This window comes from Lissotriton helveticus, chromosome 7 (assembly GCF_964261635.1).
Source record: "Lissotriton helveticus chromosome 7, aLisHel1.1, whole genome shotgun sequence".
Classification (NCBI taxonomy): domain Eukaryota; kingdom Metazoa; phylum Chordata; class Amphibia; order Caudata; family Salamandridae; genus Lissotriton; species Lissotriton helveticus.
The window spans coordinates 785,108,861-785,136,052 of NC_136068.1; the positions used below are offsets into that span (position 1 = coordinate 785,108,861).

A 27,192-nucleotide genomic window follows, 5' to 3' on the forward strand; every position below is an offset into this window, starting at 1 on the left:
TCTAACTGTCTACCGGTCTCTGCTGGTTCTGGTGTGCGTGTGACAGGAGCTGGGTGGCTCCAGAGGTCTGAATGAGTCAGTGTGGGATGAGTGGGGCATTTGCATTGAGAGTAGGGGAAGAGTAGCTCCTGATAGCCTGCCCTGCCTGATACAATGCTGGCTCCGCCCCCCTGCCAGGCGACTGATGACTCTGTGTTTGCCTGGGACTTTCCTGGCCCACCTCCTGCCGGGCAACTGATGGCCCTGCCCCTGCCAGTGACAATGCTGGCTCCGCTCCTGCTGGGCGGCTGAAGACTCTGCCCTGCACAGTGAATAGGCCAGGTGCTTCGGCCTGGCAACACCCACAACAAACCCAAGATGGGGGGAAATTCCCCTGCATGGACAAAGGGATCAAAGCCAAAAAGGGGTATAAGAGAAGGACCCATGAACCAAGAATTTAGATCACTTCTGACAAGGAAACCTGAACCAAGGACAAGAAGCCTGCTGATCTAAGGACTGCCTACCCCTTCTGCCAGAGTGCTGTTTGTTGGGGGAATCCTGCATTGCTTCTTTATTTTTGCCAAGGAACCAGGAGAGAGGAACTGTGTGTGTACTCTCAATCTTTGCTAAGAAAATCTCCAAGGGCTGGAAGAGTGCCAGTCTCCTGTTGAAGTCACAGGGCTAAAGGACTTCATCTGCTTAAAGTGCTGTTTGCTGGAACTTGTGAATCCAGCACATCTGAAAGAATCCAGCAATCTCGACGCCGACGGACGCCGCCGAATCCAGCTCGACATCGTGAGTAACGGCTCCAGTGTCCCGCTTCCTCGACGCCGGCCGCCGGGCCCGATCGACGCCAGCAACAACGCCAGTGAGTAGTGAGTTCGGCTCCAGCTCCAAGTGACTTCGTGTCTGCACCGCTGCTGATCGCATCGACTTTGAGCCCTCTCGACGCCGTGAGCGCTGCTCACTCTTGCAACATCGACATCGACGACGCCGTATCCTGCTTCATCTCGTGAGCGCTGCTCCTGCCTGACTTCGGTTGATGCTGCTGCAGATCGCCCCGACTCCGAGGCCCGATCGACGCCGAAGACGCGACGCCGAAGACGCGACGCCGGACATCTCGACGCCGCTGATCATCGAGTGCTTCACTTTTCCAAGGTACTGTGTTGTGGGGGTCTGTGCGACTCCGGGCTCGACGTAGCGCTCCTCGCGGTCGATGCCGAACCTTTGGATTAACTTTGCCTCGACGTCGTGTGACTCCCGTGTGGGTTACCTTGTTGCCAAGAACTGTGTTTTAAAGAAGAAGAGTTGCTTTTGATACTAAAGACTTTGTGCTAAGAAGAAACCGTACTTGAACTATTATTTTTCCTTCCAAGAGTATTTATTAAGATTGTGGTATATTTTTGTCGTTATTTGGTCTTGTGCTAAGCCTTATATAAAAATCCTTATTTTTATAATACTACTGTGTCGTGTCCATTTGTAGTGTATTCACTTTATTACTGTATGTGGTCATAAATGCTTAACGCACTGCCTCTGAGATAAGCCTGTCTGCTTTGCCAAGCTACCAAGGGGGTGAGCAGGGGTTATCTAAGTGTGTGATCCCCTTGCCCTGACTAGAAAAGGTGTGTCCCTATTTGTCAGAAGTGTATACCTCTGCCAACTAGAGACAGCGCTTCTAACAAACCTCTAAGTTTGTTTGTTGTTCATAGGTTAATGTCTAGCTGCATTCCAAACTTTTATATTCAGATTTTTTTGCTCTGATCTCCTCAGGAAACCAGGGCATGGAGGGGGACGTTCTCGCAGAGTTTACCGGCCTCAAGGGGGCCATTGAGTCAAGAGCCTCACTAATCCATTTGTTTAGATTTGTGATGCTAGCCTCTAAGTTTTTTGATTAAGAGGGCTTGGAGTCCTGCAAGTGTTGAGAAAGTGACTCTGGAGTAACCCTACTCCAATTCCTTCTGAAATCTTTTGGGATGGAGGTGGCTCGCACTTCGTTTTTCAAATGTAGTTTAAAAGGGATCAGGAAGTATTCTGACAAAATCACCAGTTCAGGAGGGTGGACTGTAATGTAGGATAGGTTGGAACAGATAAGGTCCAGTGTGTGACCAGCCTTGTGTGTAGGAAAAACCACTTGTTGTATTAAAATGCAGCTGGCCAATGTGGGAATGAAGTTGGTACTATGCGGACAGGTAGAATCATCCACATGAAAGTTAAGGTTGCCTAGCATCGTAAAATTGGAGTACCGTGTGCTGGCTTGCCCAACATAATCCACTAGGGTGGGGGCAGATTTAAGGCTAAAGTGAGGTGGTCTGTAAAGCAGAAGTCCTGAGCAGAAGGTGGACGCAGAGAGTTTAATACAGAAGGACAGTCCTTCAATGTTATCAATCTGCTCAAAGTTGGAGGTTGCGATCTCCCATCTTACTTTATGAATGATTGCTATCCCTCCCATAGTTTCTTGCTTTGTCTATTGACACAGACAATGCCAAAACCCTCGGGGATAGCAAGAGTCAGCGCTGGGTTGGAATCTTCCCGTAGAAGATAAAACAGTTGTGTTAGTGAGTGTTTGTAATAAAATACATATTTTTATAACTACACTGTGTGATTCTTTGTCACTTAATTTATACCATAGGATTAGGTACTGATAAAACAAGCTGCTATACACTCCTTCTCGACTAAGCCTGAAGGCTGCTCTCCACAGCTACCACTTAGAGAGCTTTCTAACGTTGTCTAAGACCACTAAAATCTCCATAAGGGTTGTCTGGATTGGTGCAGGGTGCTTCACCTACATAAGTTAGCACCATATACTAAGCCACCTTCCCACATTGGTGTGCAGTGGTTGGGATTCAAGCCTGCATTGTTTTACCAGCTAATCTAGGTGTGGATTAATTGAAAAATCATCACTAGCATTAGGCACATACAAAAGTCAGGTAGACTAAGAAAGTTCTACTGAATTTATAGTTTGGTTGACAAGGGTCTAGCACAGCCCTTGCTCCAATCTTAGGAAGTTTAGTTTCCACTAGGTTAGGTAGGTGCAACACCACACTACACCTAGACATGTCTTTAATAGTGGATCCCAATGGGGCCCAGTCTTCTAGATACAATGGTTGTAAGGACCCTGTGTACCTCTAGGAATGTCAAGTCAGGTAGAAATCCAACCACTAAGCATCTCTTAGAGCTGCGTATCCTAGATGATCTCCAGAACCCTGACAGGTCAGGGGATCAGTACAAAGTGGTTAGGGATGCTCCAGAAGATGGGGAAGGAGGGGAAACACCTAGTGGCCTTAATTCTGAGCATGATTAAGAGGAGTCTGAGGAATCCACATTGATGAACTCTGATTCAGGGGATAGTGCAGATGGCGCAGAGGGTGTCCCTAGAAGTAGGCAACACTGTATTCCTCCTGGGAGGGTTCAGAACAAGCAGAGGAGATCTAGATCTCCTTCTGCTGAGTCCAATGCTTCAGGACATTCCATAGGGGCCTCAATCTCTAGCCAGAGAGAGGATTCCTTGTTAAGGGAATACCACCTGATCAAACATGAGAGAGTTAGTCTCAAACTCAGGTGAAACCAGTTGGACCTTGACAAAGGAGGCACTGGTAGTCCAAAAAACTAGGACAAATCTGGGATTAGATTCCTATGGTGGCAGCCCTAGTGTACCTAGAATCAGAGAACCATCCTTTGACACCAGTAACCTGAGCAGGATAGTCCTTCCCTACCAGGAGGGTGATAACATTCAGAAATTGATGTCTGTCTTAGAGAGGGCCTGTAAAGTTCAGAAGGTCCCTCAAGGGCTGTGGGAAGCTATCCAGTGGCTCTCCTTTGCTAACAAAGGAAGAGATAAGCTCCTCACTGTTAGAGAAGAGGATGCTGTCAATTGTTCAGTTCTGAAGAGAGCACTAATTTATGGGTTTGGCTTAACCACTGAACAGTACAGGATTAAGTTCAGAGACACCCAGAAGGCACACACCCAGGACTGGGTAGACTTAATTGATAGTGCTATTAAGGCTCTGGAAGACTGGCTTCATGGAAGCAAGGTACAGGGGTATACACCCATTACAACGCATTTTTTACAACGCACTACCGTTACAACGGGACTTTTACAACGCAAATACTATTACAACGCATTTATTTACAACGCATGTTTTTACAACGCAGGTACCTTTACAACGCATACCATTACAACGTAAGTATTGGTAAGTATATAATTATATTTAAAATGTTATATGTTAGGTTTTTTTTAAAGGGGTATTTTTAGGGTTCAGAGTCAGTTTTGGGTTTTTGGGTAAAGGGGTATTTTTAGGGTTCAGGGTCAGTTTTCAGTTTTTGGGTAAAGGGGTATTTTTGGGGTTCAGGGTCAGTTTTGGGTTTTTGGGTAAAGGGGTATTTTTAGGGTTCAGGGTCAGTTTTGGGTTTTTGGGTAAAGGGGTATTTTTAGGGTTTAGGGTCAGTTTTCAGTTTTTGGGTAAAGGGGTATTTTTAGGGTTCAGGGTCAGTTTTGGGTTTTTGGGTAAAGGGGTATTTTTAGGGTTCAGGGTCAGTTTTCAGTTTTTGGGTAAAGGGGTATTTTTGGGGTTCAGGGTCAGTTTTGGGTTTTTGGGTAAAGGGGTATTTTTAGGGTTCAGGATCAGTTTTGGGTTTTTGGGTAAAGGGGTATTTTTAGGGTTTAGGGTCAGTTTTCAGTTTTTGGGTAAAGGGGTATTTTTAGGGTTCAGGGTCAGTTTTGGGTTTTTGGGTAAAGGGGTATTTTTAGGGTTCAGGGTCAGTTTTCAGTTTTTGGGTAAAGGGGTATTTTTTGGGTTCAGGGTCAGTTTTGGGTTTTTGGGTAAAGGGGTATTTTTAGGGTTCAGGGTCAGTTTTCAGTTTTTGGGTAAAGGGGTATTTTTTGGGTTCAGGGTCAGTTTTGGTTTTTTGGGGTACAGGGGTACAGGGTAAAAATAAAATAAAATTAAATTAAAATTAAATTAATTAAATGAAATTAAATTAAATTAAATTAAATTAAATTAAAATAAATACAATTACATTAAATTATATTAATTTTAAATAATATACAATTTAAAAAATTATATATACTTACCAATACTTACGTTGTAATGGTATGCGTTGTAAAGGTACCTGCGTTGTAAAAAAATGCGTTGTAAATACATGCGTTGTAATAGTATTTGCGTTGTAAAAGTCCCGTTGTAACGGTATGCGTTGTAAAAGTATGCGTTTTAACGTCATACATCCAGGTACAGGACTTTGAAGGATTGTACAATTTGATAATGAGGGAGCACATCCTTAATAACTGTCAGAACCAATGTTTTCACCAGTACATGGTGACTCTGATCTGACCTCTCCCCAAGAATTGGGAAAGAAGGCAGACAAATGGGTTCGCACCAGTCTCAAGCAGGAAAACCATGGTGGTGGAGGTGACCAGGAAATCCCAGGAAAAGGGTGGGGAGAAGGGCAGAGAAAAAAAAAAGTCTTCTCAAGGTCCCCAAAAACCTGGCTCAGAGGGTGAGTGTTGCGTTCACGTATCGCAAGAATGCAGGGCAGAGAAGCATACACTCTAATCTATTTCCCGGTCTGTATGGTCAGCGTTTTAGGGAGTCTGGGCGGCCACGGCACTACAGTTCCCAGAAAGCATTTGGGCCTACTAGAGAACTAAGGCAGCCTGTCCCAGCGGCCTGCCCACTATATAAGTGATTCCGGGGCAAAGGGCAGGCGCTTGACAATCTCGCCCATTTCTCATTGGAAAGCGGACGCTTTCCTTCCCGCCGGATCCTTCGTGTTGTTTAGCTGCTATCGCCTTGAGAGGACTTCAAAAGACCCCTGCTGTTCCTTCCAGCGTGAGCTGCCGTGTTCCGGTTTCCGTGCCCTCTGAACGCTTACCTGCAGGATTCCGAGTTGCCGGCGTTCGGAGAGAGGAATTCAAAGACCCGCGCTGCTTCCTCAGTGCGGACTGCTGTGCGACCTTCACGTCTCCCGGCGGGGAGGCGTCAGGTACAGTGTTCCGTGGCAGAAGACCAGATAAGCAGAAAATGCTTTTCAGTAGTACTTTATGCTATCTTCAGTTATAGCTTGAGACTATTGTTTGTTGGAACCTTTTCTCCCGAAGCACATTGTTCAGCGCTTCTATTTGTCCCTTACCCCGGTGGAGTTAACCGGTAGGGCTGCAATGGGCAATCATTACTTTACAAACTCAGTTAGACTATGGGCTATGCCGCTTATTACAAGCTGTGAAGTAACAGCCAGTGACAGTATCTGGCAAGTTTATTTGAACGTTTCCTGAGAATCTGGCTGCTGTTTTTATTTCCCAGAAGTTTTGCTTTTACCTGCAGGTAATCACTGTTTGCTTGACATATGACATTTGGTTCCTATTGCATTAGTCTAGCCTATCCAATGCTGTATTTCATGCAGTGTCTTTGATTGCGTACCTAGACCAGACCTAGGAAGCAAGAAGTCCCGGCAGGATTTATTATTTTGTCCCCTTCCATTTTCCCCGGGGTGCTATCTTCCATAGCTGTGTTCAGTCATACTGTGGGAGGTAGTACTCAGGCGAGGAGGGAGGATTCTCTGCACGACATCGTTCCCGCTGGCTGTTAGGCAGAGTTTAGTGGCGATTTACTCACTCTTGCGCTGCTGACAACCTGACAGATTGTCAAGCCCAAGACTGACGCCCAGCCTGAACGATGGACACAAATGTTGTGTTGGCCTCGTTGCTGGAGAGCCTAAATGCTCTGCAGCAAGAGGTACAAACCTCACATTTAGAAAACCAAGAACTAAGAAAGGAAATGGGCATGATACGTAGGGAGGTAGCGGGTCTATCACGCAAAGGTCCCGGGTCCAACTTCTACATCAGAGATGCTACTCTCCCTCCTCCAGGTCAGACGGGACCCCTTCCTGCGGCTACCACTATGCATGAGGGTGGGTGATTTGCGTCTCCTCTTGGTCCCCCAACGATTTCCGACTTGTCTCCTACTATTCACATGATCCAGAACACAGGCATTCCTCTGGCACCTCCTGAGCGGTTTTACGGTGACCCCAAGAAGTTTGAAACTTTCCTTAACCAATGTCTGCTACACTTTTTGTGTAAGCCTGCAGTATTTCAGGATGAAGCAGCTAAGACAGCATTCATGATGTCCTACATGGGGGGAAACACAGCAAGTTGGACTATCCCATTGATGGAAAGCGAACAACCCTGTGTTGCACAGATTTCCAGATTTCTGTTTGGAGATGAGGAAGTTATTTGCCCGTAAATCCCACATGATGACTTTGGATCGTGAACTCCTTACACTACGCCAAGGTTCTCAGGATCTGTTATCCTACATTACTTCGTTTAATTGCTTAGTCGTGGAAACTGATTGGCCCCCAGAGAAGAGAACCACTCTGTTTTCCCAAGGACTACGGGGTGAACTAAAAGACGTACTGTCACAGGTCGTACAACTGCCCTCAACATGCGAGGAAATGATAGACCTTACGGTGCAACTAGACCACCGCCTACAAGAGAGAAGAGGGGATAGGAATAGAGGCGAAACACGTCTTCTATATTTCCGACCTCGACCTCCAGCCGGTGAGCAACCGAAGACCACTGAAGGACCCGAACCCATGCAGATAGACGGTATCAGAGGTCCCCTCACACTGGAAGAACGAGAAAAGAGAAGGAGAATGAAACTCTGCCTATATTGCGGAAAATGAAATGCATCATTCGTGAATGCTGAGCTAGAGCTCAACTCCCAGAAAGAAGCACTACCCCAAGAGCACAAACAATACTGGTAACCAGAGAGTAGTCGGAAAACTAAAAAGTCAAGTCAGACAGAGATCCCTGATTCCGGCGGACAACGTGCATCAATCTCTTCTGTCATCGCAAACACCATCCAAACCGCAGTTGCACACCTGAACGTTGGGGTCTCTCTGTGGTTGGATGAAACCACCGTTCTTGAGATAGAGGCATTGCTGGACTCAGGTGCGAGAGGAAACTGTATGGACCAAGAATACGCCAAGAACATCGGGATTTCTTGGGAAAAGAAAAGAAGTCCCGAAACTGTGAAGTCAGTTGATGATCTACATTGACCTCTGGGCCCGTCACGTGTCATACCACACCCCTATTGATGATGTTTGAACGGAACACTGGGAATACATCCAATTTGACCTAATAGATGCACCTCAGTTTCGTCTCATTTTAGGCATGCCATGGCTGACCCTGCACAACCCTGTTGTGAGCTGGGCTGCTCATACTGTTTCCTTAAGCTCTATCTATTGTAAGGAACACTGCACCAAGAAGATGACCATACCCGGTAAGATTGCCGAGACACAGGCCAGTATATTGGCGAACACCTGTGCTACAGAAACCTTTGCGAGTCTAACCCCCTTTTCCCGACGTCTATAGGGAGTATAGCTCTCTCTTTGACAAACAAAAGGCAACCCAACTACCACCCCATCGAGTGTATGACTGCCGTATCGAGCTGATATACCCTGTAGTCGAGTATACTCCCTCACAGAACCCTAAGCACATTATCTAAAATCTTATCTCGAAGAGAATTTGGCATCTGGTTTTATTTCACATTCCTCCTCGCCTGCCTCATTCCCTTTTTTTTTATTCCTAAGAAAGACTGTGATGAGTTGAGGACCTGTATAGACTATAGAGCGATAAATCGCGTAACTGTAAAAAATTGCTATCTCCTTCCTTTGATTCCTGTTCTCTTGGACCAACTCAAGGGCGCTCGCTATTTCGCCAAGCTGGATTTAAGGGGCGCTTATCATCTCGTCAGAATAAAAAGCGGCGACGAGTGGAAGAACGCTTTTCGGACAAAGTTTGGGCTTTTTGAATACCGGTTGATGCCTTTTGGACTTCGCAATGCCCCGGAAGCCTTCCAATATTTCATGGACGAGGTACTGCGGGGATTTTTAGATACATGTTGTGTGGTCTACATAGATGATATACTCACCGGATCACAGACATAACATCGATTACACAAATATCGAGGTAGCAAAATATCGAGTTAAAAATATCGACTACAAAAATATCAACCTCCTATCTCCAAACAGGTAAGTGCAAAAATATCGAATCAAAAATATCGTTGTAAAAAATATAGATAGTAAAAATATCGAATGTTTTAAGTATCTTAAAAGTAATTGAAAAATAATAAAATATTAAATATAAATATTTTAAACATACTTAAAAACCTAAATAACCTTAAAAATAAAAAAATAATTAATTTAAGTTAAAAATAAACATACAATTTTATTTTTAAAAACATACATATATATATAAACATAATATTAATAATAAATACATCATATTTTTACCATAGGTTAGCAAGACAGTAAAATTTACTATTACTACTTCACAGAGTGCATCAGTAGAGAAATGATTGGATAGTGTAGGGCTAAAAATTACTATTCCCACTCCACAGAGTGCAACAGTAGGGAAAGCGTTGGATAGCGTAGAGGTAAAAACTTACTATTCCCACTCCAGAGAGTGCAACACTAGGGAAAGTGTTGGAAAGCGTAGTGGTAAAAATTACAATTCCCACTCCAGAGAGTGCAACAGTAGGGAAAGCATTGGATAGCGTTGTGGTAAAAATTACTATTCCCACTCCAGAGTGTGCAACAGTAGGGAAAGTGTTGGATAGCGGGAGGATAAAAATTACTATTCCCACTCCAGAGAGTGCAACAGTAGGGATAGCATTGGATAGCGTAGGGGTGAAAATTACTATTCCCACTCCAGAGAGTGCAATAGTAGGGTAAGCGTTGGATAGAGTAGAGGTAAAAATTACTATTCCCACTCCAGTAAGTGCAACAGTAGGGAAAGCGTTGGATAGCGGGAAGGTAAAAATTACTATTCCCACTCCAGAGAATGCAACAGTAGGGTAAGAGTTGGATAGCGTAGGGGTAAAAATTACTATTCCCACTCCAGTAAGTGCAACAGTAGGGAAAGCGTTGGATAGCGGGAAGGTAAAAATTACTATTCCCACTCCAGAGAATGCAACAGTAGGGTAAGCGTTGGATAGGGTAGGGGTAAAAATTACTATTCCCACTCCAAAGAGTGCAACAGTAGGGAAAGCGTTGGATAGCAGGAGGATAAAAATTACTATTCCCACTCCAGAGAGTGCAACAGTAGGGAAAGTGTTGGATTGCGTAGAGGTAAAAATTACTATTCCCACTCCAGTGAATGCAACAGTAGGGAAAGCATTGGATAGCGTAGGGGTAAAAATTACTATTCCCATCTCCAGAGAGTGCAACAGTAGGGAAAGCGTTGGATAGCGTACGGATACAAATTACTATTCCCACTCCAGTTAGTGCAACAGTAGGGAAAGCGTTGGATAGTGGAAAGGTAAAAATTACTATTCCCACTCCAGAGAGTGCAACAGTAGGGAAAGCGTTGGATAGCGTAAGGGTAAAAATTACTATTCCCACTCCAGAGAGTGCAACAGTAGGGTAAACGTTGGATAGCGTAGGTGTAAAAATTACTATTCCCACTCCAGAGAGTGCAACAGTAGGGAAAGCGTTGGATAGCGGGAGGATAAAAATTACTATTCCCACTCCAGAGAGTGCAACAGTAGGGAAAGTGTTGGATTGCGTAGAGGTAAAAATTACTATTCCCACTCCAGTGAATGCAACAGTAGGGAAAGCATTGGATAGCGTAGGGGTAAAAATTACTATTCCCACTCCAGAGAGTGCAACAGTAGGGAAAGCGTTGGATAGCGTAGGGGTAAAAATTACTATTCCCACTCCAATGAGTGCAATAGTAGGGAAAGCGTTGGATAGTGGGAAGGTAAAAATTACCATTCCCACTCCAGTGAGTGCAACAGTAGGGAAAGCATTGGATAGCGGGAAGGTAAAACTTACTATTCCCACTCCAAATAGAGCAAAAGTAAGGAAAGTAAATACATCATATATGAATAAAAATTAATTCAATATTAATACCAATTATAAATTAATTAAAATAAATTCCCAATTTAAGATATTATAATAATTATTCTATAAAAAACAATAAAATAATTTTAATTACTACAAAATATTTACCTATTAATACAAATTATTTACCAATAACAATAAATTAAAGGAAAATTACAAAAAAATTAACAAATAATTCAAACTAAATACCAATTTATATAATAAAAAATTTATTTAATTACAATTAAATGACTTCCCATCCAATTCCCCTATAAACCCACAACCCACTACAAAAATTAAATACATAAAATTAACATAATTATCAATTAATCAATTAACAAAAATTAATTACTAAATATATATTAATTAATTACAAATTAAAGAATTAAATAATTATTTGTAAATAAATAGCTATAAATAATTTAACATATTTAATTAATTATAAATAAATTACTTCCCACCCTATTCCCCTATAAACCCACAACCGCTCCAGAAAATAAATAAATAAAATTAACATAATTATCAATTAATCAATTAATAAAAATTAATTACCAATTCTAATTTAATTAATTGCCAATTAAAAATTAATTAACAATTCTAAATAAATACCAATAAATTACAATTTTTAATTAATTATAAATAAATTACTTCCCACCCTATTCCCCTATAAACCCACAACCCTCTCCAGAAAATCAATAAATAAAATTAACATTATTATCAATTAATCAATTAATAAAAATTAATTACCAATTATTTAATTAATTGCCAATTAAAAATTAACAATTAATTCTAAATAAATATCTATAAATTAAAATATTTAATTAATTATAATTAAATTACTTCCCACCCTATTCCCCTATAAACCCACAACCCGCTCCAGAATTGTAATATACGCAAAAATTAAATACCATAAATTAACTAATTAAAATAAATTATAAAATAAAAATACACTTTTAACATATATACTGACATAAAAAACACATATTATTAAAACATAAATATTAACTTACTTACCTAAAATTCGATATTTTTGTTGTCTATATTCTATCCATCTATATTTTGTTGTCTATATTCTGTCCCTCGATATTTTTGTTGTCTATATTCTATCCATTCGATATTTTGTCCATTCTATATTTTTGAGTCGATATTATTGCTATTCTATTCGATATTTTTGTAGTCTATATTCTGTCTTATCTATATTCTGTCTACTCGATATTTTTAACTCGATATTATGCTACCTCGATATTTTTGTCATCGATATTATGTCTGTATACCATACTCACCTATTCGTTCGATCTCCATGAACATGTTATACACTTCAAGGCAGTGCTAGACAGGGTTCACAAACACTCCCTGTATGCCAAGCTGGAAAAGTGCTTATTCCACGTCCAAGAGGTTGCATTACTGGGTTATGTGATTAATGCTCAAAGATTCCAGATGGATACGAGCAAGGTGGAAACGATCACACAGTGGAAAACCCCGCATAACGTGAAGTCTGTTCAGAGTTTCCTAGGCTTCGCCAATTATTATAGGAGTTTCATCAGGAAGTCTACTCCGGAAAAACAATCCATACGTTTGGGAGGAAGAGGCTGAACAGGCGTTCCAAGACCTGAAAAATAGATTCATACAAGCTCCCAGTCTGTGTCATCCGGACCCTCTTCTCCCTTTTGTCATGCAAACAGATGCTTCTCAACACGCCATAGGAGGTGTGTTGTCACAGAGACATCCCCAGACTGGACAGCTACATCCCGTAGCATATTTCTCTAAAAAACTCACACCCAGTGAAGTGAACTATTCTATTTCCGATAAGGAACTACTAGCAATAAAAAGAGCCTGCGAGGAATGGTGGCACTACCTCTTGGGAGCACGCCATACCGTTGAAATATACACGGACCACCAAAATCTCTTGTTCTTAACCCCATTGCTGCTGAATGTTCGGAGCACTACCTGGCTGGTGCTGCGAACGTTCAACGGCCAACGTGGCCCCACTCAGTCTTTGGAACGCCCAACACTGCGCCGAAATAACGGCCGCACGAAGGCATTAAAGACGGCCAAGGCCCTCACACCTAGACAATTGAGATGGACACTCTTTTTCTCTGATTACGACTTCATCATCACGTACCGACCTGGACCACAGAATGGGAAAACTGATGCCCTCCCATGACTAGAAGACTCCGTGGAAGACATAAGGCATGTTTAATTGGACCCTCCATTGATTCTCGCTGAGAAATCTGTTCATGTTTCTTCCATTGCATTATCCACCTCTCAAGATTTCCTAGAGCACCTCAAGATATCTGTAGCCAACGTTGATGTTCAGGCTTGGATACAAGAAGAATCTGAACACCGGGTGGAGAAGGAGGACCTCTTGTACCATTTTCATGCTTTGTACATACCAACCTCTGAGTTACAGCAGCAAGTTCTAGCATGGGTTCATGATACCACCCTGGGAGGACACCTGGGCATCCACAAAACGATTGCCTGTATTGAACGTTCCTTCTGGTGGTCAACGATACCAAAGGACACAAAGGAATACATTGGAAATTACTCTGTGTGTGTGCAAGGCAAAGCCGACCATTCCAAACCCCTGGGGTTGCTACACCCCTTGCTTTTCCTCCTCGACCCTGGCACACCGTGTCAATGGATTTTATTGTAGAAATGCCTCCCTGCAAAGAGTATACAGTAATCCTGGTGATCATTGAGCATTTAGCAAAAATGGGACATTTTATATCTCTGGAAGGCTTGCCTAAATCAGCCGAATTAGCCCTCATCTTTCTTCAGCATGTGGTTCGAGGACATGGGATACCTAGAGTTATTATCACAGATCGAGGAACACAGTTCACCTCTCGTTTTTGGAAGACACTATGTAAAACGATGAAGATCGACGCCAGGCTGTCTAGCAGCTATCACCCCCAAACGGACAAAAAGACAAAATCAGACACTGGAACAATATCTTAGATGCTTTACGCTACAAAACAGCACAGACTGGGTCACACTACTTTGGATGGCTGAATTTGCCTACAACAACGCGGAGCACTCAACACTATGGGGCCGATTCTGATCCTGGATTTTTATTTTCCATACAAATAGGATTTGTATTTTTTTCCATACAAATTGTAAAAGTCCCTTCCAACCCGTGTAGTACGATTCGTACGGGAAAAATACATACAGATCGGCCCGATCCTTACAAATCGGATCGGGAAAAGCTGTACGACACGGACTTGTAAAAAAGACCATACAATTTGTAAAAAGGCTGTCCAACCCGTCAAGTACAATTCGTACCGGGTTGTCAGCATACAATTTGTATGGAAAATGGCCTGTATATGGGGAATGACTCGTACCGGGCAACGAAGCGAACCCCTATACGCCTCGTACCCTGGTATGACTCGTTCTGGGGGTATGACTCATACCGGGGTACGGGTCGTATAAGGGTATGAGGCGTACAGGGGTCCCCCCACATGCAAGGCGTGTGTATGATGCGTACCGCAACATCGCGCATGTACGCACCGTATGTATGCAATTTTGGGGTATGGTGCGTACGTACGTGATTTTGGGGTACGGTGCGTACATACATGATTTTGGGGTACATACGCGATTTTGGGGTACGGTGCGTACATACACGATTCTGGGGTACATACGCGATTTTGGCGTATGGTGCGTACATACACGATTTTGGGGTACATACGCGATTTTGGGGTACGGTGCGTACATACGCAATTTTGGGGTACATACGAGATTTTGGGGTATGGTGCGTACATACACGATTTTGGGGTACATACGCGATTTTGGGGTACATATGAGATTTTGGGGTACGGTGCGTACATACACGATTTTGGGGTACATATGCGATTTGGGGGTACGGTGCGTACACGACCAGTACGCCTTCATCGCGTATGTACGCACCGTACCCCACTTTCCGCGTCATCCGTACGCACCGTACATACGCACCGTACCCCTGTATTCATGGGGTGTACGACGCGTACATGAGGGGATCTGTCTCGTACTGTTTTCGGGGCGTACAAGGTTTTTCCGGCACTTTTTGGCTCTTGTAAAAAAGAGCCGTATCGAGTGCCGTTTGTACGAATCGTACTTGCCGGGTTGTAAACTGCTGCCGGGAATACATGGGAACGTCGCATACAGAGCAATCCGAATCGGAATCGCTTGTATATACGAGTTGTATGGTCTTTTTTACAATTTGCATGGAGTGCGTCTATTTGTACGGATCATACTTCCTAGGTTGTAGGGGCCTCCTTACAAGTACGAGTTGTATGGAGAAAACGCTCCATACCACGATTTGTACAGCGTTTTTCCAGGATCGGAATCGGCTCCTATGGTGTTCTCCCTTCTTTTGCCTGTACGGGTATCATCCCAACATGCTTCCATTTGAGTGGCCCATTGAATCCAGGCTCCCCAGCATCCATGAACACCATGCGCATCTGAGAGCTGCAAATGTAGATGTAGAGGTACTTGTATAGCGCACAACTACCCGGAGGCCTCTCGGCGCTTGTACGAATACCGCTGAGGAATCCTTCCTGGCCCACTCCTGGGCACCCCCAAGGTGAAGCCAGGCATCCTTGCGTTGTTGGGGCCGTTGTGGAGATTTAGCAAGCTGTTGCCCAGAGTTGCAGAGTGGGACTCATGATTAGAATAGGCACCGAGGCGAGAATTATCAGGTCTGAGGAAATTGAGCCCAAGACCCGACGAGGCGGGAATTGAACCCTGGTCCCGGGCCAGACTTCTGCATCAGGGTCTGCCGCTCTAACCATTGAGCCACACTCCTCCACTGAGCTGTGTTGTTGGACGTCAAACAGCATCTTGCCCAAGCACAATCGGCACACAAACGCTTTGCAGACCGGAAAAGAACTGAAGAACCAGTGTACGAAGTGGGGTACAAGGTTTGGCTTGCAACAAAGAACCTACACCTTAAGGGAGTGGACAGGTTAAAACCCAAATATATTGGTCCCTACAGTATAGAGAAAGTCATTAACCCTGTAGCGATGAGACTGTCCTTACCCCCGTCATGCCGTATCCACCCTGTTGTTCACGTATCCTTGCTCCAGCCTTGCCCAGTTAGTATGAGGTTACCAGAGCGACGTCTCCCTATGGAGGTAGATGGACAGGAGGAATATGAAGTGCAGGAGATCCTAGAATCCCGTTTAGTGAGGGGACGGGTTCAATATATAGTGGAATGGAACGGTTAAGGGGTGGGAGACAGAACATGGCAACAAGTACAGAATCTCCATTGCCCGGACCTCGTAAAACGCTTTCATGCAGACAATCCAGGAAAGCCAGGGCAAACGCCGAGTCGGCGATCCTTGAGTGGGAGTACTGTCGCGTTCACATATCGCAAGAATGCAGGGCAGAGAAGCATACACTCTAATTAGAGGTTCGGCTATTAACTGGATTAAATCACTGCTGGAAAAACGCACTTTCCAAGTTTTCTCCCGATCAGCATGCTCAGACATTCAGACTTTTAAACATGGAGTACCCCAGGGCTCCATACTAAGGCCGCTTCTATTTAATCTTTATATGAGCCCGCTGGCAAAGGTAGCGGAAGAGACGGGACTACAAATGTTCTCATATGCTGATGATTCTCAGCTGCTCTTTTCGCTTTCCTCGGAAAAAAAACGAAATCTCATCTACTTTAAAACAGGGACTTGTGAAAATTGCAGGATGAATGCAAGAAAATTTCCTTAAATTAAACGGTGATAAGACCGAGGTTATGATTCTTGGCAAAGACAAAGACTTATGGGGCCCCCAACATTGGCCACAAGAAATGGGCCTTCTTCCGGTTCCTGTAATGCATGCTCGCAACCTAGGCATCATTATAGATGACTCTCTTAATATGCATCAGCAAGCAGTGAAGACGTCGGCTACCTGCTTTGCCATCTTAAAATGGCTTTAAAATGATATGTTGGATGCTGCCAGAAGCCACTAAGAAAACTGTAATCAATGCTTTAATCACATCAAGGCTTGATTACGGCAATGTATTATATCTAGGGGCAAAGAAGGCAACGCTTCGCAGGCTGCAGACAGTCCAAAACGCTACGGCCAGACTCTTATGCAAAATTCCAAATATGACATCGGCCTCTAAACATATTCGTGATTTACACTGGCTAAGAGTGGAAAACCGGATTAAATTTAAATCACTTTGTTTTATGTATAAAATCTCCACAAAAAATGCCCCAAATTACCTGCAAAGCCTAGTGTCCCCCTACTGTCCTGCTCGAGCCCTTTGGTCTGCCACAGCTAAGCATTTTGTGATCCCCAAGATCAAATTGTCACGTATGGGTGGCAAATCTTTTTCTTTTCTTGGACCCACATTATGGAATTCAATGCCACTCTCTATACGAAACGAGACTAGCTACATGAAGTTCAGAAAAGCCTTAAAGACCTGGCTGTTTAACATCTAAATTATGTCAAGTAATAGCTTACCACCGACTCAGAAAGCGCCGGGAAACCCTTCGTTGGGTAGCTGTTGCGCTCTACAAATGTAAATAAATAATAATAAAAAAAATCTATTTCCCGGTCTGTATGGACAGCGTTTTAGGGAGTCTGGGAGGCCACGGCACTACAGTTCCCAAAAAGCATTTGGGCCTAGTAGAGAACTAAGGCAGCCTGTCACAGCGGCCTGCCCACTATGAGGACAAGTAGCTTTATTGATTGATTATTTAAAATCTTTACAAAGAGTTGTATACAATATAAACATACAATATAAACATTTTGATTGCGATTACTCAGTAAAATTGCTTTTTAAATAGCGGGAAACCATAAAATGATACGCATGCATTATAAAAACTGTTTTAAATAAATAAGTATGTATGTTTAAAAAGTTAGGTGTGAGATATACTCTGTATAATAATTAAAAATTATTAAAAATGTTGAAAAAGCAGAATTAATGGATACATCATCTGGGCAAAGGCACTGAAGCAAAGCTTGTCTGCAAGTCCTTATCGCTCTTTCATTGAATAGCCTTTTTAATAGAGTTAGTCTTTCGTTTTTTAGTTCTGGGCAGAGGCACAGTAGATGTATAATGTTTTCTTCTCCTGCGTTACACAACCGACACGATATGTTGTTTTCAAGTATTTTTCCAAGGTAGTGCATGGGATTCTCCGGGCAATATTCCGAATCGTGCTTTCATGAATATATTTTTCTTTTTCCACGACCATGCTGTGTTCAGATATTGTTGAGGCCTTTTTTTTTTAACCGTTGATTATGGACCAAGCGTGTTTCCTTTTAGCAAACTTCTCTTTATCACTTATCAACGATAGGAGATCTGTTGTTTTATTCACAATTTTTTTGAAAGATTCCTGGGTTTTAGTAGTAGTCCAAATCCCTCTAACCCCAAATTCATCCAAAGCCTTGTCAAGATATTTCCAGGCAGTTGATTTATCATTGCCCTCAATTTCTTTCCATAAAAGTTGCGAAATTAGGTTCTCCTTATCATTTTTTACTCTGTTCCATACTTTAATTATGTGACCCTTTCGTGCATATAGTTGGTTATTCAAGCCGAATTCCAATCTGATTTGGGATTGTGAGGCATTCTTAGGTAAACAAAAAAGTGATTGAAACGTTTTTGAGATTGCTTTGTTGATAATTATTGCATCTTTTCCGTTTAACGCCTCACTGCCATAAGTTAATGAAGGTAACAATTTCGCTGATATGACTTTAAGTAGAGGTTGGTAGGTCAAATTACTAGTAGACTTTTTTATTATCCCAAATGCACCTGTTAGTGCGTTTGCTGTCCTGGTGATATCCAGTTTCTGAGGATTAAAGTTACCACTATCGTTAAATATGACTCCCAGGTATCTATAGGTTTTGATTTGCTCCAGGCTCTCCTTTCCCAAGAACCATTTTGAATTATACTTCCTTCTTAAGTTTTTTGTGATAACCATAACTTTGGATTTGGATTTGTTTATTACCATTTTGTTTTCTATCGCATAATCCTGTATACATGATATTAATCTTTGCAATCCCACCTTTGTTCTACTTAGAAGAATGACATCATCTGCATATAGTAGATTCGATATATGTTTGTCGGCTAGCTTGGGTGGGTGTGCATTTATGTTGTTCAAGGCCTCAGTTAGATCCACTAAAAACCCACTATATAAATGATTCCGGGGCAAAGTGCAGGCGCTTGACAATCTCGCCCGTTTCTCGTTGTTAAAGTGGACGCTTTCCTTCCCGCCGGATGCTTCGTGTTGTTTAGCCGCTATCGCCTTGAGAGGACTTCAAAAGACCCCCGCTGTTCCTTCCAGCGTGAGCTGCCGTGTTCCTGTTTCCGTGCTCTCTGAACGCTTACCTGCAGGATTCTGAGTTGCCGGCATTCGGAGAGAGGAATTTAAAGACCCGCGCTGCTTCCTCATCCCGGACTGCTGTGCGACCTTCACGTCTCCCGGCGGGGAGGCGTCAGGTACCGTGTTCCGTGGCAGAAGACAGGATAAGCAGAAAACTATGTACTTTCTTCTATCTTCAGCTATAGACTATTGTTTGTTAGAACCTTTTCTCCCGAAGCGCATTGTTCAGCGCTTCTATTTGTCCCGTACCCCGGTGGAGTTTTACCGGTAGGGCTGCAATGGGCAATCATTACTTTACAAACTCAGCGAGACTATAGGCTATGCCGCTTATTACAATCTGTGAAGTAACAGTCTAGTGACAGTATCTGGCAAGTTTATTTGAACGTTTCTTGAGACTCTGGCTGCTGTTTTCATTTCCCAGAAGTTTTGCTTTTACCTGCCGGTAATCACTGTTTGCTTGACATATGACATTTGGTTCCTATTGCATTAGTCTAGCCTATCCAATACTGTTTGTAATTGTCTTCTTTTGTATTTCATGCAGTGTCCCTGATTGCGTACCTAGACCAGACCTAGGAAGCAAGAAGTCTCGGCAGGATTTATTATTATTATTATTATTAATTAAACTTTGGTGTTATATTTATGTATAGTAAAGACACATTGGACAAGAGATGCTGATTGTCCAAAGGCCAAGAAACCTACTACCACTACCCCTAAGGCAATTGTGCCCCCCAGCACCAGTACAAGTGGTAGTACAACAACCAAGGGATTTGTTAGGTTAACCTTAGGTTCTGAGGTGGGGTTTTGCCTAGTCAGAACTCCAAGTCAGGTTGTTCTAGTCTGTGATGATAGCATTGATCCTGCTACCTTACTGGTAAGTCCCACTAACATGTGCAAGTACAGTCAACAGCCTTTGATATATTTAAATGCTTTCAGGGACACAGGGGCCAGTGTCACCATGGTGACAGAGAAACTTGAGTCTCCTGAGCAAATCATACTTGGACAAATGTACCAAGGCACCAACGCTAACAATATCAGGGCTAATCATTCCTTGGCAATTGTGAATCTCAGCTGGGGAGGGGTAATTGGACCAAAAATAGTTGCGGTATTTCCAGACCTACCTATAGATTGTTTGTTGGGCAATGATTTAGAAACGTCAGCCTATTTTGAAGAAGAATTCAAGACTTCATGCAGAAATGATGGGCCTTTCTGCCAGTGTCTTTGCTGTAACCAGGGCTCAGGCCAAACAGCTCAGCACTAAAGGAGCACTGGATCCTGGAACAATGGGCCAGATTGCTTCTAAGAGAAGGAGCAGGAAGGGAAAGGAATTGTCCTCCTACCAAACTCTCAGTGAGGATCAGTCTCCTGAAGGAACTGATCTCAATCCCTGTGAAAGAACAGCCTCAGAGGAACTTGGGCCTGACCAGGGAGAGGTCTTGGGGATGGGCGGGCCTTCCAGGGCAGACTTGAGTTTAGAGCAGCAATCCTGCCCCCCCTCATGACCCCTCAGACAGCAAGCTGCTGCTGAGGAGGCAGGGAATGTCAGTGGGCCCCATAGGATCTATTGGGAAGATGGGCTTCTGTATTCTGAAGGTAGAGACCCCAATCCTGGTGCCACCAAGAGGTTGGTAATACCTCAGAAGGTCAGGGGTTTTGTTCTCTCCCTAGTAAATGATATTCTCTTCGCAGAACACCTTGAGCAAAGCAAGACTTGGGACAAGATTGTCCCTCATTTTCACTGGCCCCATATGTCAGAATACACCAAGGAGTTTTATTGCTCCTGTGTCACTGGCCAAGCCAGTGGTAAGTCTGGTGGCATTACAAAGGCCCCCCTAATTCCACGTCCAGTGGTTGGGGTTCCCTTTAAGAGCGTAGGGATTGCCATTGTTGGTCCCTTGTACCCTCCAACTTCATCTGGACACAGTTACTTCCTAGTGGTGGTAGACCATGCCACTAGGTATCCAGAAGCAATTCCCCTTAGAACCAGTACAGCAACTGTTGTGGCCAGGGCCCTCCTGGGAATCTTTTCCAGAGTGGAATTCCCTAAGGAGGGCTTAACAGACTGAGGTACCAACTTTATGTCTAGTTACAAAACTACAATGTGGAAAGAGTGTGGAGTAAACTATTAGTTTACCAGACCCTATCATCCACAATATAAAAGGCTTGTTGAAAGGTTCAACAAGACCCTCAATGGTATGATCATGGGACTCCCAGAAAAGCTGAGGCAAAAATGGGATGTCTTACTACCCTGCCTTCTTTTTGCCTACAGAGAGGAACCTCGGAAGGGCATTGGCTACAGCCCATTTGAAAGTACTGTTTGGACATCCAGTAAGGGGTGCGTTTTGTCTAGTTAAGGAGAGCAGGGAGCAACCTCTCAAACCTCCTAAAGAGGATATTGTATATTATGTACTTGGCCTGCTTTCTCGTATGGCTGAGTAAAGAAGAAGGCCAGTAAAAACCTTGAGGCCAGCCAAGATCTTCAGAAAGCCTGGCATGACCAAAACGCTTTCCTGACTGTTTACTGCCCATGCCAAAAGTTGTAGGGGGTGGAGCATGTGGCCCGAGCAGCTCTCCAAGACAAATGGAGTGGGCCCCACACAATTTTTGAACAGAAAGGTGAGGTAACCTACTTGATGGACCTATGCACCCCAAGAAGTCCCCACATGGTACTTCATGTGAACCGCCTGAAACCTTTTGTAGACAGGGCTGACATGCTCATGGCAACTGATATGGGACAGGAAGAAGAGAGTGACCCTCTCCCTTATCTCGTCTCTCAGAACCCCATTGATGGGTCAGTGGATGGAGTAACCCTGCCATGCAGTCTCACTGACATGCAGCAAGCTGATTGCAGGAAGGCCCTCAATCAGAACAAGCATATGTTTTCCCTGACACTCAGTCAAACCACCTGGTGTATCCATGAAGTGGACAGAGGTGACAGTCTGCCAATAAAGAACAACGTTTACAGACAGCCTGACCATGTCAGAGATTCCATCAGGACAGAGGTCTAATAGTTGCTGGAATTGATGGTCATTGTGCCTTTAGATAGCCCCTGGTCTAGTCCAGTAGTAATGGTAGCAAAACCTTATGACAAGGGTGGAAAAAGAGAAGAGGTTTTGTGTGTACTACAGAGGCCTCAATGCAGTCACTAGGACTGATGGCCATCCTATTCCAAGTGCAGATGAGCTCATAGATACTTTGGCTGCAGCCAAGTTTCTGAGTACATTTCACCTGACTGCTGGCTACTGGCAAATCAGACAAGCTGAGGATGCCAAGTCAAAGACAGCCTTTTTAACCCCCAGTGGGAATTATCAATTTATTGTGATGCCCTTTGGTCTGGAAAATGCATCTGCCACATTTCAGAGGCTGGTAAAGAAAGACCTAACAGGTCTGGAAGCCTATAGTGCAGAAAATCTATCAATCAATCAATCAATACATTTATAGAGCGCGCTACTCACCCGTGAGGGTCTCACAGCGCTGAAGGGAGAGGGGGTGCTGCTACTGCTCGAAGAGCCAGGGCTTGAGGTGTTTCCTGAAGGTGAGGTGGTCCTGGGTCAGTCGTAGGTGGGCGGGGAGGGAATGATCTTTCTCTGGTGGTGGTACTGCGGATCCGTGGGACGGTGGCGAGGGCGAAGCTGTCGGAGCGGAGTTTGCGGGTTGGAGTGTGGAACGTGAGGCGCTTGTTGAGGTATTCGGGCCTATGTCATGGAGCGCTTTGTGTGCGTGGTTGAGGAGCCTGAACGTGATCCTTTTGCTGACGGGAAGCCAGTGCAGGTCTCTCAGGTGGGCTGATATGTGGCTGTGGTGAGGGATGTCGAGGATGAGTTGTGCGGATGCGTTCTGTATGCGATGGAGTCTTTTCTGAAGTTTGACTATGGTTCCTGCTTATAGGGCGTCCCCGTAGTCTAGTCGGCTGGTGACGAGGGCCTGGGTGACCGTCTTTCTAGTTCCACCGGAAAATCTTACGGAGCATGCGCAGGGTGTTGAAACATGATGATGAGATGGCGTTGACTTGCTTGGTCATCATGAGAGAGGAGTCCAGGATGAATCCCAGGCTGCGTGCGTGGTCAGTGGGTGTTGGTGCGGTGCCCAGTGCTGTGGGCCACCAGGAGTCGTCCCAGGTCCGAGGATGAGGACCTCCGTCTTGTCTGAGTTCAGTTTCAGATGGCTAAGTTTCATCCATTCAGCGACGTTTTTCATTCCTTCCTTCAGGTTGAGTTTGGCGGTGGCTGGGTCTTTGGTGAGGGAGAGTATCAGCTGGGTGTCGTTGGCATATGAGATGATGTTGAGGTTGTATTGTGTGCGATGGCGGCGAGGGGACTCATGTAGATATTGAAGAGGGTTGGGCTGAGCGATGGGCCTTGGGGTACGGTGGCTGCGGAGGGGAAGGGAGGGAGGCGGACTCTCTGGGTTCTGGCGGAGAGGAACGAGGTGATCCAGTCCAGGTCTTTACCTTGGATCCCGGCCTTGTGGAAGCGGGTTATTAGGGTGGGATGGCAGACTGTATCAAAGGCTGCTGAGAGGTCTAGGAGGATGAGGGCGGTTGTTTCCCCGTTGTCAAGCAGGGTCCTGATGTCGTCGGTGGGTGCGATGAGGGCGGTCTCAGTACTATGATTGGCTCAAAATACGGACTGGGATGGGGCGAGGGAGCCATTGGCCTCGAGGAATGCGGTCAGCTGTTTATTGACGATCTTCTCGATAACTTTTGCAGGGAAGGGAAGAAGAGAGATGGGGCGGAAGTTCTTGAGGTCTTTAGGGTCCGTTGTGGGTTTCTTCAGTAGGGCGTTGATCTCTGCATGCTTCCAGCTCCCTGGGAATGTGGCGGACGTGAGGGAGTTGTTTATGACATTCCATAGGTGGGGTGCGATGATGGTGTCGGCTTTGTTGAAGATGTGGTGAGGGCATGGGTCGGAAGGAGAGCCGGTGTGGATGGTGTTCATAGCGTGGGCGGTGTCTTCAGTGCTGATGGGAGCCCAAGCGCTGAGGGTGGTTGTGGGGGGCATTGGTTCGGTGGCTGGGGGCGGAGTCTGGGCACCGAAGCTGTCGTGTATGTCGACGATCTTGCGGTGAAAGAAAGTGACGAGGCAGTTGCAAAGGTCTTGCGACGGTGTGATGTCGTTGCTGCTGGCGCTGGGGTTGGAGAGCTCTTTTACGATGCTGAAGAGTTCCTTGCTGTTGTGTATGTTGTTGTCCAGCCGCTCTTTGAACGATGTATTTTTGGTGGTGCGGATCAGCTGGTGGTGTTTGCGAGTGGCATTCTTGAGGGCTGTCAGGTTTTCTGTTGTCTGTTCACGGCGTCAGGTTTTCTTGAGGGTTCGGCAGGATTTTTTCGATTCTTTGAGGTCGTCGGTGAACCATGTGGTTTTTCTTTTGCCAGGCTTGCCTGGAGGGTTCTTCAGTGGTGCAAGGGCGTCGGCGCAGTTGATGATCCACTCTGTGAGGTTGCGAGCTGCATCGTTGGTGTTAGCAGTGTTGATTCGTGGGTTCTGGCTCAGTGATGTGGTTAGCTGGTCTGTGGTGACTTAGCTCCAGTATCTGCGGGGGATCTGTTGCGGGCGGTGATAGGATGTGGTCTTTTTAAAGGTGAAGTGGATGCAGCTGTGGTCAGTCCAGAGTAGTCCGGTGGAGTTGCTAAAGGCGACGTGGCTGCTGTCAGAGAAAATGAGGTCGAGCGTGTGGCCGGCGTAGTGGGTGGGGGTGTGCACCAGTTGCTTGAGTCCGAGGTTGTCAAGCAGGGTGGTGGTGTTGTTGTCGTGGTTGTTCTCCAGATGGAAGTTCAGGTCCACTAGGAGGATGTAGTCTGATGAGGCGAGGGCATGTGGGCTGATAAAGTCGACGATGGCTTCACTGAATTGTGTGCGTGGGCCCGGGGGTCTGTAGATGAGGGTTCCTCTGAGGGTGGTCTTGGGGTCGGTGTGGATCTGGAAGTGTAGGTGTTCGGCGGTGGTGAGGGCATCTTCGGAGTTGGTCGTGACGCCGATGGTGTTCCTGTGGATGAAAGCGATTCCTCCTCCGGTTTGGTTGACGCGGTCCTTTCGAGTGATCTTGTAGTTGTCCGGGATGGCTATGGCGATGTCGGGGGCTGAGGAGGTGTTCATCCAGGTTTCTGTGAGGAAGGCGACGTCTGGTGCTGTTGAGTCGAGGAGGTCCCAGAGTTCGACAGCCTGCTTATGGACGGAGCGGGTGTTGAGCAGGATGCTTTTGAGGTGGTTGTTGTTGCCTGGTCCGGGCAGTGGGGTGCAGGCTCAGATGCAGGTGAATTTGCAGACTTGGCAGGAGAAAGGTCCGTGGGTGCGCTTCGGGGTGGCTTGGTAGTAGGCAGATGGTCGGCCGGTGTTGAGTGCGTGGAGGGTTGTGGTGTCGTATCTCCGTCGGGTTTCTTGGTTTCGGTGGGCGCCACAAAATCTAGATGATATTGCTGTCTTTAACTCTACCTGAGAGGATCACCTGGTAAACCTCAGAAATGTTCTGGAGGCCCTGCAAAAGGCAGGCCTTACTATCAAGGACACCACGTGCCAGATAGGGCAGAACAAGGTTGTATACTTGGGCACCCTGGAAGGTGGAGGCCAGGTTCAACCACTGGAGAGCAAAATCCAGACCATTGTCGACTGGGTTACTACCACTACCCAGACTCGGGTCAGAGCTTTCTTGGGCCTGACTGGGTACTACAGGAGGTTTGTTAAGGGATATGGGTCCATTGTGACTCCCCTTAGTGATCTTACCGCCAAAATGCCAAATAAAGTTCAGTGGACAGTTAGCTGTAAAAAGGCATTTGATGACCTGAAGCAGGCCATGTGCACTGCTCTCATTCTGGAAAGTCCTGACTATTCCAATACTTTCATTGTCCAGACAGATACATCTGTGATATGGACAGGAGCTGTTTAGTCACAACTAACTGCAGAGGGCCAGGACCAAGCAGCAGAAGGTTAACCCCAGGGAGAAACACTGGTCAGCTATAGAGAGGGAAGCCTATGCTGTCGTCTGGGCCTTGAAGTTGAGACCATTCCTGTTAGGTACTCACTTCATTGTTCAGACAGACCATAAGCTCCTCTTATGGCTCCTCTTATGGCTTAAACAAATGAAGGGTGAAAATTCCAAAATTTGAGGTGGTCCATTTCCCTACAGGGGATTGACTATTCAGTGGAACACAGGCCTGGGAATAACCATGCCAACCAAGATGGACTCTCCATATATTTCCACTTAGAAAATGTAGACTCAACTGGGCAAGGCTAGTCTGGGGAGAGGGGGGATGTAGGAAATTAGGATCTGCTTTTGTGGTCACCCCTGCTTTTTGCTGGTGTCATGTTTCTGACTGGGATCCTGATAATGAGGACCCCAGTCTCTGCGTTTTTCCCCTAAATTAAACATGGTAAGTACCGAGGTACCCTCCTGATTGGCAACTGGTGTACCCTTGTTAGTCCCAAGTATATGGTACTAATGTACTCAGGGTATAGGTACTGCTGGGGTCTCCCATGGGCTGCAGCATAAGAGACCACTCAAATTGTGACTAGCAGGCCTGCCATTGCAGCCTGTGTAAGCTGGTGCTAGCACCACTTACAACAGATATAGGTGTCCCTATATCTGAGGTCACTACGCTTGAAACCTGTAAGTCACCCCTAAGGCAGGCTTTTCAATCCTGTAGGAAGGGTGCTGTCTCCTAAGTGTGAGGGTGCCCCTGCATGAGCAGGGCACCCCTACAACCTTCAAAGTCCATTCTCCCAGGTTGTAAGTTCAACAGCCTCACGACATATAGATTGGCCATGCGACATTACTCGATGACCATCTCCAAACGGGCTGTAATGAACCCTCTCATGTTTGGTATCAAACATGTTGGAATCATACCCCCATACCAATCATACCCTCGCACCATAAACAGTGTGGGAGGTATGATTCCATGCACTGTAAAACTCCTCCAATAGGCCCTCAGAGCTCCCTGGTACCAGTCTTCCAGAACCGGACAGCAAGTTAGGGCTGCTGCTGGCCAGAGACACGTTTCTTCCCTCCTGCTGCTGAGCCAAGCTCGAGCAGGGAAGACAGAACAATAGGTATC

The 27,192-nt window shown here is 45.2% G+C and overlaps 2 protein-coding genes across 6 annotated transcripts in view; one reads left to right on the top strand and one right to left on the bottom strand.

Annotated features, from left to right (window-relative positions):
• LOC144769184 (uncharacterized) overlaps nucleotides 1–27,192 on the top strand; it is a 4,448,662-nt gene that overhangs the window by 4,225,420 nt on the left and 196,050 nt on the right. The window lies entirely within an intron of this gene.
• The window catches only part of LOC144769186 (uncharacterized), a 386,373-nt gene that overhangs the window by 95,182 nt on the left and 263,999 nt on the right, over nucleotides 1–27,192 (bottom strand). The gene's annotated exons all lie outside the window — the stretch shown is intronic.